This window comes from Coffea arabica, chromosome 4c (assembly GCF_036785885.1).
Source record: "Coffea arabica cultivar ET-39 chromosome 4c, Coffea Arabica ET-39 HiFi, whole genome shotgun sequence".
NCBI lineage: Eukaryota > Viridiplantae > Streptophyta > Magnoliopsida > Gentianales > Rubiaceae > Coffea > Coffea arabica.
In genome coordinates this window covers 11,766,616-11,781,016 of record NC_092316.1, presented here as the reverse complement: position 1 = coordinate 11,781,016, position 14,401 = coordinate 11,766,616, and the positions used below count along the sequence as shown (strand labels likewise).

The following is a 14,401-nucleotide window of genomic DNA, read 5'->3' as shown; positions in this document are numbered from 1 at the left end:
CATGCTTTAACACTTGTGAATGTTTGATCACCATTTACAAACCATTTTAGTTATTGTTAATATATGAAAATAGCTAACAATAATGGAAAATGAATGAATGGAACCGAAAGAGTAGATACATAAAAGTAGTGGTGAACTTAGGTGGATGTTTATGACATTTCTTGTGCTTGATCTAGTTTATACTTGAGATGCAACCATGAAAGTAGGGAAACTCTATTGTAAGATAAGTTCAATTCATTGGCAAAAGCGAGTTCTGATGGCTTGAGTGAAATGCATCCTTAGCAAGACAAGAGCATGAGTGATAGTTAACTAATTCATCCATGATTAGGTAAATTTAGTGGATTCTATACCCTAGAACACTTGTGTTTAGTTGAGTTACTTCAAGTTGTTAATTTGCATTGCATTACTTTGGCATTTAGTTGATTAAACTAGTTAAAATTCTTAATAACTTCAAATAATAGTGTGACCTAAAAGCCTTGGTAGTTGAAGGTGACTTCCCGAGGGATCAATCCTAATTTCCTAGTACTACGAACTATGGCCTACACACTTGCAGTAAACGAGGGACTTAGGTTAAAATTTAGAGTATAGGTATAGGTCTCATCAAGTTTTTGGTGCCATTGTCGGAGAATCACGACAATATTAAGGCTAAGTGAGTTTTATTAATCTAAACATTGTGTTGTATAGTAAATATCTTTTAGTTAGTAGGTAGAGTGGCCTGTTTATTTGTTTTACTTAGCTTGTTTAGTTGTGGTAAGATTTTCTGTATTTTGATCTTTGTAGTGCATGCATCACACTCTACGCGCAATGGTTTCATTGAATCTAGAAATTGAAAGAACTCTGAGGCGACAATGAAGGCAAGTACTACAAGAAGCTGTGGAGATTCTAGGAGAAGGAGAAATACTCCACCAATTGAACCTATGGCTGACGAAATGAATAGAAGAGCATTACGGGACTTCGCATTGCCTGGAGGTGATGCTTTGCAAACGAGTATAGTGAGACCTACGGTAATTATGAATAATTTTGAGATTAAACCATCTCCTATACAAATGGTGCAACAATCTTAATATGGAAGTAATGCTATCGAAGGCCCAAATTCTCAGTTGTCTATATTCCTAGATTAGTGATGATGCAATTAAATTTAGATTGTTTCCATTCTTACTAAGGGACAAGGCCAAGATTTGGTTACAATCTCATTCTCCTAATACTTTTATCACCTAGACAAATTTATCTAAAATTTTTTTTAATAAGTTCTTTTCACCTGGCAAGACTGTAAAGTTTTATATGGATATAACTAGTTTCTCTCAACAGGAAGGAGAGACATTATATGAAATTTGGGAGCGTTATCGAGAGTTACAATGAAGATGTCCACACCATGATTTTCTGATAGGGCATAATTTGTTATTAATTTTATGGTTAATTTTCCTCTTTGTCCTTATCAAATATTGTTTTAATTGTTGAAATATACTTATATTTGGTATTTGGATCTAATTACAGGAAGTGGAGTAGAAAAATGGTGACTTTCTTGAGAAAATGCCGTGCACATGGGAAGTCTTGAGAATCCTTGCAAATCCGGCTCCAAGATGTGCTAAACCAATGCCTTTCCTTTCGTGACTAGTAGTTTACTAGCATTAGGAAACAAGAAAGAAGGAAACTTCACTAGTTGCCTTATCTCTTTGTTTTCCTTATTCGGTGGAAAAACCAATGAGATGAGGGACTAGTCATTGTTTAGATTAGGGAGATTCTTCTATTATTCGTCTTGGTCCTGAGGCCGCAAGACAGGAGATAATTTCTTCTTCGTGCCTTTACTCTTCTTGTGTGAAATATATTAGATTGTTTTAAGAACAAAGTTTGATGTTCATGAATTCTACTAATTCGAGTGGAAATTTCTCTACGAGACGTGGCTAAGTTCCTCATCTAGTCGAAAGTCAACTTGAAGACTCGGTTCCAAACATCTGTGAGATCGAATTATTTTACTTATTTCTTTTATTCATTGGTATTTGTACGTTTTTTAGTTTAATTTCTTATGATTGTTTTGTTATTTGAATGTCAAGGGCCCGATATTCGAATTAATCTAATAATCTACTGTCAGATTAATTGATTGAATCTGTAATTGTTCAATTGATTAATACCAGTGGCGACTAGCATGATTGGTTTCATGTTAGGAAAACGTATGATCTAACTTAAATGAACCCTCGTAGCATGTTTGTTGGTTAGGGTTGGGCTTTTCTAATTCTTATTGCAATCGAGAAATTAAATCCTATGGTCGTACATAGGGTTATTTCTTAATTAGGAAAATAGTTAATGGTCGTACCTTGACTATCGAAAAAATAAGGAAAGACTGGTTGTTTATCGCGTGTATGACAATTATAACCAATCTATTAATGAGTAATTGAATTATCTTTGCATCGATGATCAGTTGAATGGATCGTGTCTGAAAAGTTGTACTTTTGGTTAGAATCGTATTGGTTATTGATTAATTCTTGTTTATTTCTATTATTTGTTTCATTAATTAGTTAATTAGTTATTTTATATTCTTCAAAAATCCCCCATACTTCGGACTCTGGAAGAAACAAATTATCCCCAATTCCTGTGGATTCGACCCTACTCACTGCTATATACAAAATTTGTATTTTTCTTGAGTAGGTAATTATTATTGTACAGGCTCGACATCTGTCATTTACCTGATTGGCTTATAGTACAAACATTCTACAATGGACTCGCCTATTCAACAAAGGCTCATGTAAATACACCAGAGGGAGGAGTTTTTATGGGTAAATCAGCCGAGAAAACTCAACAACTAATTGAGAAAATGGCTGCCAACAATTACCAATGGGTCAACGAGTGAGGTAATACTAGAAGACCTGCAGGTATGTTTGAAATAGATATATTGAATATGTTAAGTGCAAAAATGGATAATGTAGTTAAGATGCTTAATAAGCAAGTTGGTTTTAGTTCTAATTAAGGTGCAATTGTCGCATGTTGTACTATTTGTGGAGGGGATCACGATGATTCTATTTGTACGAGCATTGAGTAAGTTCAATATTTCAATAATTACAACCGTCCGCCTCAAAATAATCCATACTCCAATACTTATAATCCGGGGTGGCAAAATCATCCAAATTTAGGATGGAAGAATCAAGAAAATCAACTAAGACCAACGAATCCACCAGACTTTCAACCAAAACGACCACCTACGGAGTCTAAACCTATTTGAGAGTTGGCAATTGAGAAGTAGGCAAATGCATCTGATGATAAAATTGAAAAGTTAGCTAGGTCTACTACTCAACGGTTTAAAAGAATTGAAGGTAAGATGGATCAACTAACCAATATGTAAAGGAATGTTGAAATCTAATTAGGTCCAATAACCAATGCTATCAACAATAGGAACCAAGAAGAGTTACCTAGCAAGACTGGGGTGAATTCAAGGGAACATGTGAAGGCTATAACCCTCCGTAATGGCAAGCAATTGAGTAAGCCGCCGATTGTTGAGAGAATAAGAGAAGATGAGAGTAAAGAAGACAAGCAGGGGAGTGAGTTAGTAGAGGAGAGTAAGAAAAGTGGAGGCTGTCAAACTACCAAAAATAAAATTTATATTAGACCTACTACCAAAACTGAATGAGTATAGTAGTGAGTAGGGTCGTCTCCTCGGGAACTAGTAGACTTATCACACATAGATAATTGGGGAATTTTTTGGAAGAGAGATAAAAGAAACAAATTAAAGATGCAAGGGTACCAAATGTCTAATTCACAAAAGTGCAATAGTTAAAGACTATAATAAATAATTAATTGACACGACTTAATCAAGGAGATAATTTCGGCACCAGTTCATGCAATTGATCATAGATACCAAGAATAATTCACACGCTCACAAATAAATTGGTTCTAGCAATTTAACAACCGCCAAACTCTCAATCTCTCCTTAATTTTACGGTAGTCCAGAGACGCTCTTAAACTACTCCCTTGTAAAATAGATAACCTTAGAGATGCTCGAAGGATTTAATCTATTCACAGCTTTAGGAATTAGAGAGACCCAATTCTAGTTAACAAACACACATGCGGGTTCATTTAAACTAGATTAACTATTCCTACGACCCAGATTAGACTATTTGTGAGGCAATGAAATTGTGTCGTTCGCCACTAATTTAAGACAATCAAGTGATATGCACTCTTGCCCTAATTGGCGGTATATTATTCAAACTATTGAACAACTAGCCAAATTGATCCAATAAATCTAAACAATAATAGGTTGTTAAAACAAAGAATAATTAAATACCCACGAATGCGGAATTTAAAATAGAGCAAAACAATTAAAATGATCTCACAATTGTTTGTGCACTGGGTCTTAATTATTTCTCAACTAGATTAAAGAACTTAGCCTTGCTTCATAACAATTATGTGATTCCAAGCTTCAAAGTAATTTTGTCTATGAAGAAGAAGTAGATACGGCGGCTAGGCTCTCTAATGCACTATCAAAGAAAAGACAAAGATAAAAGCCAACAAGACAAAGGTCCAAGATAGAAGATAAGATTCCTAGCCTATTGCAGTCTTCCTTTTAAAGTCTTTCCGTCGCCCTCTTACTTGCCAAATCAGAGTTTGTTTCTAAAAAGGATTGCTTCCTTATTTTCCTCCTTGAATTGTTGTCAAAAGTCTTCTCTGAAGAGGTTTCCTAATCCCACGTAGCTCCAAACACATCTCCCAAGAGTAGTGGCAGCTTTTAGGAATGGATCGCGCGGTCCGTCTTTTTAACGCAGCTATGCAGTCTTTGGCGTGGGCACACTCTGAAATGACTAGTCTTCTGGAAATTTGTCTCTTTTTGTCACTTTGACATCGGTTGCTTGCAAATAACACAAATACCAAATATGAACAGAAACCCATTACTCTGCACAATAATTGGTCAAAATCAAGACCAAACACCAACGAATAAAATGCACAATTATCTCACTATCAAAAAGTAAAGGAAAAGACAAAGTGGAAGTGAGTGAACAATCGGTTTCTAAAATGATTCCAATTCCTCCACCAGTTCCATTTCCACATAGATTGAAGCCATTAAGAGTTGATAACGAACTTGAAAAATTTGTCAATATTTTTAAATAATTACATATTAACATTTCATTTGTGAATGCTATTTTATAGATTCCTTCATATGCAAAGTTTTTCAAGGAAATAATGACCAAAAAGAAGAAATTAGAGGATATTGAAACTATTGCATTAATGGAGGAATGTGCTGCTATTATAAAAAACAAACTGCCGGTAAAGTTGAAGGATCCAGGGAATTTCACGATTCCTTGCACTATTGGTAGTGTAGAGTTCTTTGAAAAACTATGCAACCTTGGTGCTAGTACCTCATTGATGTCTTTAACTAGGGGTGCAAACGAATCGAGCCACTCGTGAGCCGCTCGATTCAAGCTCGAGTCGAGCTCGAGCTGGTCGAGCCAAAGTCGAGCTCGAACTCGAGCTCAAAACATTATGCTCGTTAGCTCGCGCGCGAGTTCGAGTATATATATATATTTTTTTTTATTTTAATAGTGAAATTACATAAATATCCGTAATATTTTATTATTTATTAAGAAAAAATATTATTTTATTTATTTTTTTAAAAAATAAAATAATTATTTTTATTTTTTTCGAGCTCGAACTCGAGCTCGAGCTCGGCTCGAATCGAGTCGAGCTCGAGTTTGAAAATTACCAGCTCATCGAGCTCGAGCTCGAGTTCGAGTTCGATGAAATTAAGTCAAGGCTCGACTCGATAAGGCCAAAGCTCGACTCGACTCGGCTCGTTTGCACCCCTATTTTTAACTATGGTTAGGCAATTGGGATTGAATGAATTAAAACGTACTAACATTTCTTTATAGTTGACTAACAGGTCTATTAGACATCCGTTGGGTATACTTGAAAATGTGCTTATTAAAGTGTAAAAATTTATCATCCCCATTGATTTTGTTGTTTTAGACATGGCGGAGGATGTCAATATACCCATTATTTTTGGTAGACCATTTTTGACCACTGCAAGTACTATAATAGATATTAAATATGGTAAGTTCAAGTTTCAAATTGGCGAAAAAGAGATGGAGTTTGATTTGAATAAAGTGAAAAAGTATCTTTTTTTTACCGATCATATTTATTCCATTGACATATGTAATGAATTGACACAAGAGATGAGTCGAGTTAATCTTGACTATGACTCTCTTGAACTTTGTTTAAATGGTGCAGGATTGCAAGAGGAAGAAGTAGAAAAAATGACTCATTATTTGCAGGCACAAATCCCTTACAAAAAAAAACAATGCATACGAAGATTTCGAGATAAGAAAGGGGCTTCCTCTACCATCTTATGAGCAAGCTCCAAGGCTTGAATTCAAACCGCTTCCCAACCACCTTAAGTATATATTTCTTGGAGAAAAAGAGACATTGCCAGTAGTTGTCAATGCAACCCTTGATGAGGAGCAACTTAACAAACTCTTACGAGTTTTGAGGAAGCATCTAAAGGTCCTAGGATGGACCATTTCCGACATCAAGAGAATTAGTCCAGCCATTTGTATACTTTGAATTTTATTGGAAGAAAATGCTAAGCCAGTGGCTGAGACCCAACGGATATTAAATCCTAAAATGAAGGAAGTGGTAAGGGTAGAAATCCTTAAATGACTTGATGCAGGTATAATTTTTTCAATTTCTGATAGTATTTGAATTTTTCCTATTCATGTAGTGCCTAAAAATGGTGGAATAATTATACTATGTGGTAAAAATGATGAAATGATTCCTTCAAGAGTTGCAGTTGGGTGAAGAGTTTGTATTGATTATAGAAAACTCAATGCGGCTATTAGAAACGATCATTTTTTTCTTCCTTTTCTAGATCAAATTTTAGAAAGGTTGGCGGAATATGACTTTTATTGTTTCTTGGATTGCTTTTCAGGATACAATCAAATAGTTATTGCACCAAAAAAATCAAGAGAAAATCATATTTACTTGTCCCTAGGCACTTTTACCTTACGAAAAATGTCTTTTGGATTGTGCAATGGGCCTGCCATTTTTCAACGATACACAATGGCAATTTTTTCGATTTTAGTGAGAAAATCGTGAAAATATTTATGAATGACTTCTCTGTATCTGAATCTACTTATGATCATTGTCTTAGCAATTTAGATCTAATTTTGTAAAGATGTAAATAGACAAATCTTGTACTCAATTGAAAAAAATATCATTTTATGGTTTGTGAGGGTATTGTTCTAACCATAAGATCTCTTCAAAAGGTATTGAGTTAGATCAAGCAAAAGTGGAAGTGATTGAGAGAATGCCTCCACCAACCAATGTTAAAGGTATTCGCAATTTTCTTGGACATGAAAGATTCTGTCGACGGTTTATTAAGGATTTTTTCAAGATTGCTAAACCTTTATGTGATTTACTTTCCAAAGATATTCCTTTTTACTTTAATGATGAATGTTTATTTGCTTTTAATAGGTTGAATGAAAAAATGTTTATTTGTTTTTAATAGGTTGAAGAAGGAACTTGTTTCTGCACCAATAATAACATCACTAGATTGGAGTTTGCCATTCGAATTGATGTGCGATACTAGTGATTTTGTGGTAGGAGCCGTTCTTGGGCAAAAACATGATAAGATATTTCATATCATTTACTATACAAGTAAAATGCTTAATTAAACCCAAATCAATTATGTGACAATGGAGAAAGAGTTGTATGCGGTGATATTTGCATTGAAAAAGTTTAGATCTTATCTAGTAGGATCTAAAGTCATTGTCTACACCGATCATGCAATACTTAAATATTTTTTAAATAAGAAAGATGTAAAGTTTCGACTAATTCGATGGATTTTATGGTAGGAATTTCATTTGGAGATCAAGGATAAAAATAACTCGGAAAATCTAGTCGCGGATTAACTTTTTTGATCAAGAACACCCCATAAGAAAATCAAATTCCCATTAAAGAGGAATTTTCATATGAGTTCTTATTGGCTATTCAAAAATCACCATGATATGCCGATTTGGTCAATTTTGTGGTTAGTAAAGTGCTACCAAGTGATTTGAATTCTTACCAAAGAAAGAAATTTTTAAATGATGCCAAATATTACTTTTGGGAGGAGCCATTCTTCTACAAATATTGTACGGATGGTGTAATTAGAATATGTGTTCAAGAAGAAGAGTTACATAGCATTTTATTACATTGTCGTACCCTTAAAACGGAAGGATATTTTAGTATAACTAAAATCGTGACAAAGGTATGACAATTGAGTTTTTATTGGCCTACTATTTGCCAAGATGCTAGAAATTGGATTAAGAATTGTGATCAATGCCAAAAAATTGGTAATATCTTTAGAAAAAATGAAGTGCCTCTAACTACGTATTTGAAAGTTGAATTATTTGACGTTTGGGACATAGATTTCATGGGACCATTGCCTAACTTTTTTAACAATAAATACATTCTTTTAGCACTTGATTATGTCTTCAAATGGATGGAGGCCATTGCCTCTCAAACTAATGCTGTTAAAATTGTGTTTAACTTCCTTAAACAAAACATATTTTATAAGTTTGGTGTCCTAAGAGCTATTATAAGCGATGAAGGTAAGTATTTTTTATAACAAATCATTTGATACTTTGTTGTTTAAATATGGATGTGGGCATAAAATATCGTTTCCTTATCATCCTCAAGCCAATGGCTAAGTGGAGTGGGTGAATCCGGCGATTAAGTTCATTTTGGAGAAAATCGTAAATAGATTGAAAAAAGACTGGTCAAGAAAACTAGATTATACTTTGTGGGCATATAGAACGGTGTTTAAAACGTCGTTAGGCATATCTCCATATAAGCTCATTTATGGGAAAGCGTGTCATTTACCTATAGAAATATAATATAAAATTTATTGGGCTGTTAAGGCTATTAATCTTGATTTTAAACTTGTAGGTGAAAAGAGAATGCTCGAACTTAGTGAGTTGGAAGAGTTGCGCTTAATTTCATATGAAAATGTCAAAATTTACAAGAAAAAAGTGAAATTTTGGCATGACAAGATCCCTAAGCACTTTGAAAAAGGACACAAGGTACTATTGTATAACTTATGGATTAAATTGTTCCCTGGCAAGTTTAAGTCTCGATGGTCCGGCCCATTTGAAGTGGTTCGAGTATTTCATATGGAGAGGTGAAAATTAAGGGTGAAAATGGTGTCACATTCAAAGTGAATGGTCAAAGGTTGAAACCTTATTTGGCCGGAGAGATAGTTCCTAAAGGAGTGATTTACTCCTTGGGAATCTCATCTAATCATTCAAGATGAATGAAGAAAGTCAAACTTAATGATTTTAAACAAAGCACTTATTGGGAGGCAATCCAAAATTTCTATTAGTTGTGTTTGTTTTTTTATGTATTTCTTGCAGTTTGGTTTGATTTTTATCCAATTAAATGTGTTTCATTGGTTTTGTAGGGCTACCTAATTTTGAAGGATCATCTTTAAAGTTCACTTCAAGAGCTAAAGTTGAAATGAGGAAGTTTAATCTTGCTTTCTGATCTTGAGTGCTTAAATTTCTCAATATTACGTCAAAAGATACACTTAATTTTATGATTTTCAAGTGAGTTTTGATGATAATATGTTTATATGCATTCATGTACTTATTTGATTGCTTTTAGTGCTAATAAGTGCATTTTTCGCGTCAAAAATGCAAAAATTATTCAACAACTTGAACCCTCGATTTACAATCTAGATGTTTTTTATTCATTTTAAAGGGTTGGATTGGTTGTTTAGGGCATATTACACTTGAGTGTGGTGGTAAAAGTGTGAAAATTTTCATTTCAACTGTAATTCGAAAATTGCACAAAAAGTTCATTAGAATTGGAAAAATTTCAGTTTCTGCAATTTTTGCAGAAAAAGGATCCAAGCTCGAATCCAAGAGAAATGCCTTGGATCCGAAGCATCGGCTGATCTTCTGTGGACATGGATTCGAGGGGACATAGATCCGAGCCCCTATCAAAAAGATCTGAGCTAGGATCGGTCCAGAATGTTAAAAAAAAAATTAGTTCTTCGCTTCAGTTTCAAATTTCTTCTTCTCATCTTCAACCCGCTCTTTCAAAACCCTAACCCTCTTTTGCCCAATCTTCCATTTCAACCAAAAATCTTCCAATCTTCTACCATGAAATCATCCTCCAACATTTTGTGATCATTAACCATTAAGAATTTTGCATCAAAAACATCAATTTTGTGGTCTTTGATCTTCAAAAAGGGAGGGAAGTTCAAACTACAATTCATCAATTTGGGGGCTGAATTTGTGCTTGTTTTTTTCCTGCACTTAGCATCTTTAGCATCCTCTAGCATCACTGTACACATTTGAGATAAGATTTCTCAACTACTTGTGGTATTTTAGAATTCCTAAAATTCAATTTCCTGAGTTTTCTGATATGTTTTGGGGTATGCATATTAGTTGTGATGTTTAGTTGTTTCGATGTTCTATTATGCTTAGAAATGTCATTACACTTATTTGATGCTTAGTAATGAGATATTTGTGGTGTAGATTTTTATTTTTTCTCATATATTAAGCTAATAAAAATTGTCACAATTCACTTGTGTTTTTCATGCCTTATTTTTGTTAAATTTGACTTGTTTAGAATTATTAGAATATTATGATTTATTTGCAAGTCAAAATGTAACAATTTGGATGAACATTGCTCAACCGTGAGTTATATGTGAAGTGTTTAGGCCTTAAGATGTTAGGGAAAGGTGATTTTATGTGACATTAGCAGTGGAAATTCTGTAGTACTTACTCTTTTCATGTTGATTATGCCTTGAGAGTGTATGACATGAGTTGCAATCAAGAGAATTCTTGAGTTATGATTCAACTTGTGTTAATGTGGATTAGTTGGAATTAAAAAGGATGATTGGAGCAAGAATTTGATTTTAATAGATATTTTTTGTACTAAGTGCACCTTTGCATGATCACATGAGCTAACTTGGCTATTTATATAGGCACAATGGTTCACACAAGAAAAGTTGTTATTCGTGAGTCGACTCCCTCACCGAGTCATGAAGAAACACCTTCTTCGGAGGAAGAGTCTTCTTCACCTGAACGACCACCTCGATCAGGATGCAAGCAAGCATCAACAAGTCAAGAAGAAGTACCTTCGAACTATACCACACGGTTCACCTCTCTCGAGAACCAAGCGTGGTATGAGGCAGGATTAGCCAAGGAGATTATCACCGAAAAACATTTAGCGCCCGAGGTGGATGATCATTACAATGTCTCCACGGTATTTGCTCAACTTGGATGGAAGAATATTCTTCATTTGCCGCAACACTATTATCCAAATTTGGTGAGAGAATTTTATACAAATGTGGAGGATAAGCATAGACATAATGGTAACAAAATCATTTCCTGGGTCCGTGGAAAAAGATTAGTCATCAAACAGGAAACAATTGCTAAATTCATCAAAATTAAGGATGACGGGGTTGATGTGAAGCTAACTAAAGAGTTTAAGGCGTGTGATCCTTGGCAGATTGAGGAAGTTGTGGCATGATTCAAAGGTCAATATAGAGATTGAAGAAGTTTCAGGAAGAAGATAGTATACGTAGATTCATTTGAAACTCGATATCACTTGATATAATATCTTTTTGTGCATAATGTGGTTCCAAAGAAAAGTAGTAAACGAGAGTTTTGGAATAGTGATATCTATTTCCTGGATAAAGTGATGCATGGAGTGGGAGCGCAACTAACTGGCATTCCATTGCTGAGTATCATCATCAATTATATGTACACCACAGCCCGAATGCGACTCGACAATTCTTGTTTTGGATTTCCTCGTCTCCTTTCCTTACTGTTTGACAAGCTCTAGGTTAATGTTAGTGTCGACAAATCAATGCCTACCAAATCCATTAATGAAGTCACGATTGCCTTGCTGAAATCATTGGCAATCCCAATGGATTTTGGAGCTTCTTTGATTTGAGGTGGCACTACTGGCGAAGCTTCTACTTCCACTCGCCCTCAGCCTGGCCCTAGTGTTCAAGAGCCGAGAGCCCAGCAGTGATATTGTCTGTTGGTAATATTTTTTCATTTTCATGCTAAAAGAGGGGTGGAATAAAAAAAAGAGAAACAATAATAAATTCACGCCGTCGATTTAAGTACTAAGTAACCGGAAATCTTTATCTAAAAATATTGATTTTCGCGTAAAAAGGTATTTGGGTTAGAAAGGTATGGAGAACTTAATGTGTAAGTGCGGAGTAATCAGGGGTTTTCACCTAAAAGTGTCGATTCTCGCATCAAAAGGCATTTGCAACATTTCAGGTATTAGTAATTAGTATGTATGTGAGCTTCTCTCATTAGCAGAAATTTTGAGAAGTAAACAAATGGGAAAGGAAAATGTTACCTCGCGATGGTGAGAGTCGGTTATTTGTGGAGCCAATTAAGGGAGAGAGATTGATTTGAATGTGGTTAAATTCAGGTATAATTGTTTTCCCTTTATTAAGTATGATGAGTATTAAGTACATTGTGAGGAATTGCATAATGATTAAAGGTCGAGTTGAAAGAATTGAATTTGATAAAGCATATGTTCTATTTGGCACTTGAATTATTGTTTGAATGGTTTGTTGTAGTGCTTGAGGACAAGCAATGATTCAAGTGTGGGGGAGTTTTGATAAGTGAATATTTCACATTGATTTCATTTGATAAAATGCAAGTTTTTGTTGGGTTTTTAGGGGTTCATAGCCATGTTTAAACCTTTTAGTGCAAAATTTTTTCAAGTGTTACTTGTGAACTAAATGTGCAAAATGAGTGGATTAATACATAAACATGTAGTATTTTGTAGATTATTGGTGCATGAAACACCATTTTAAGTTGGAGAAAATGCAATGCACTTCATGGAGAATAACGTATAAGTGAAACAAGAAGAGAAGTTGCATGAAAAAGGAAGACAATTGAAGCTAGAATCAGGGGAAGGAGATCCGACCTCGAATCCATTTTCAAAAGCTACACATACGAGCCCTCGTTTGAGATTCTGGAGAAGTGGATCCGAGAGCAATGGATCTGAGCTCGGATCTATATAAAAGAGGCCTCGGATCTTACTGCTAAACAAGGAAACAAAAATGGAAAAAACTAGATCCGAGCTCGGATCTATGTAAAACCCTTGGATCCAAGGCCCTAGTGATAAGAGTTTATTTTACGTATTTTTAAGTGTGTTTTATTAGTTAATTTTGAGTGATTATTTAGTTTTATAAATAAAATAAATAGGTTTTTGGTAAAATTATATATTTTTGGTAAAAGTGGATAATATTGCATTTTTAGTGATTTTAATGGTAAAAACTTCATTTTTATGCAGGAATGATGATTCAATCACCAAAGGATGTTAATTGAAGTGAAAAATAGAAATTTGGTGATGAATTCAAAGTGGTAAAAAGAAAAATGAAGTGAAAAACGTTTAAGTAAGGAAATGCAAGTCAAGACAGTTTTGCTTGAGGATTTGTGATTTTTTTATCAGTTAATTGGAGAAAATTCGTGGAAAAAAAAAGTCAAGACAGTTTTGACACTTTTCAGTATTTCGACTATATCTGGAGCTACACTGATCGGATTGAGGTGATCTTTATACCAATTTAAAGCTAAGAAAGAGAGCTACAATTTGTATGAAGACATTAAAATCCAGTTCTACCATCTTCATGGACAAAAATGTCGGAATACAGAAGCTGCACTCTGTGGTCGGAATCTGAAACAGGGGTTTTACCAGGTTTTGGTATTTTGGTCATATCTCAGGCTAGACAACTCCGATCTGGATGATTCTTAGAGCATTGGAAAGTTAACTCAAAGGGTTACAACTTTGGTGTTTTGCACAAAAGCCAGTTCGGCCTTTATGATACAGAAAATCGCAGATGAAATAAGGCCAAAGTGAATACACGAGTACACAAAACGTGACTTGTAACCGCGTTTTGTGTAGGCGCGTTTTCTGGCCGTAATTCTGCAATTTGCTCAGTCAATTCTCTTATGTTCAAACTACTTTCCAGCTACAATCTGCAAGAGAATTCGGTGCACATGCCTCAGAAGACAAAAGGGCAAGAAAGGGGGCTTATTTTCAAGTCAAAAATATTGGTTTTTGACTATGCTAACAAAGTGGAGATTTGGGAATCAAAGGTTAGAATTTGACTTGGAAAAAGGGATGCAGAGACACTGAGGGAGGTCTGGACATCCATTCGTAGCTAGTGTCCTCACTAAAAAAACATAGTTTCTCTAGCTAGGTACTTGCAAAAGGGACAATTGAGGTTTCATCTTGTAATCATCTAAGTTGAAGACAAGGAGATTTTTGGAAGGCTTCACCATATCTTGGTTAAGACTTTCTTTACTCTTTTTGTATTTGTAAATTCATGATGATTTGCATTAATGAAGTTATGAGTGTTTCATCATTCATGAGTAGCTAATTTCCTTTATCTAGGGAGTAG

The 14,401-nt window shown here is 34.7% G+C and overlaps 1 non-coding gene across 1 annotated transcript; it reads right to left on the bottom strand.

Moving 5' to 3' along the window:
• Nucleotides 1-1,273: 1,273 nt before the first annotated feature.
• LOC113740505 (small nucleolar RNA R71) lies at nt 1,274-1,379 on the bottom strand. Its single transcript, XR_003460500.1, has one exon. It is a non-coding gene; the product is annotated as a small nucleolar RNA R71 (small nucleolar RNA).
• Nucleotides 1,380-14,401: the final 13,022 nt, after the last annotated feature.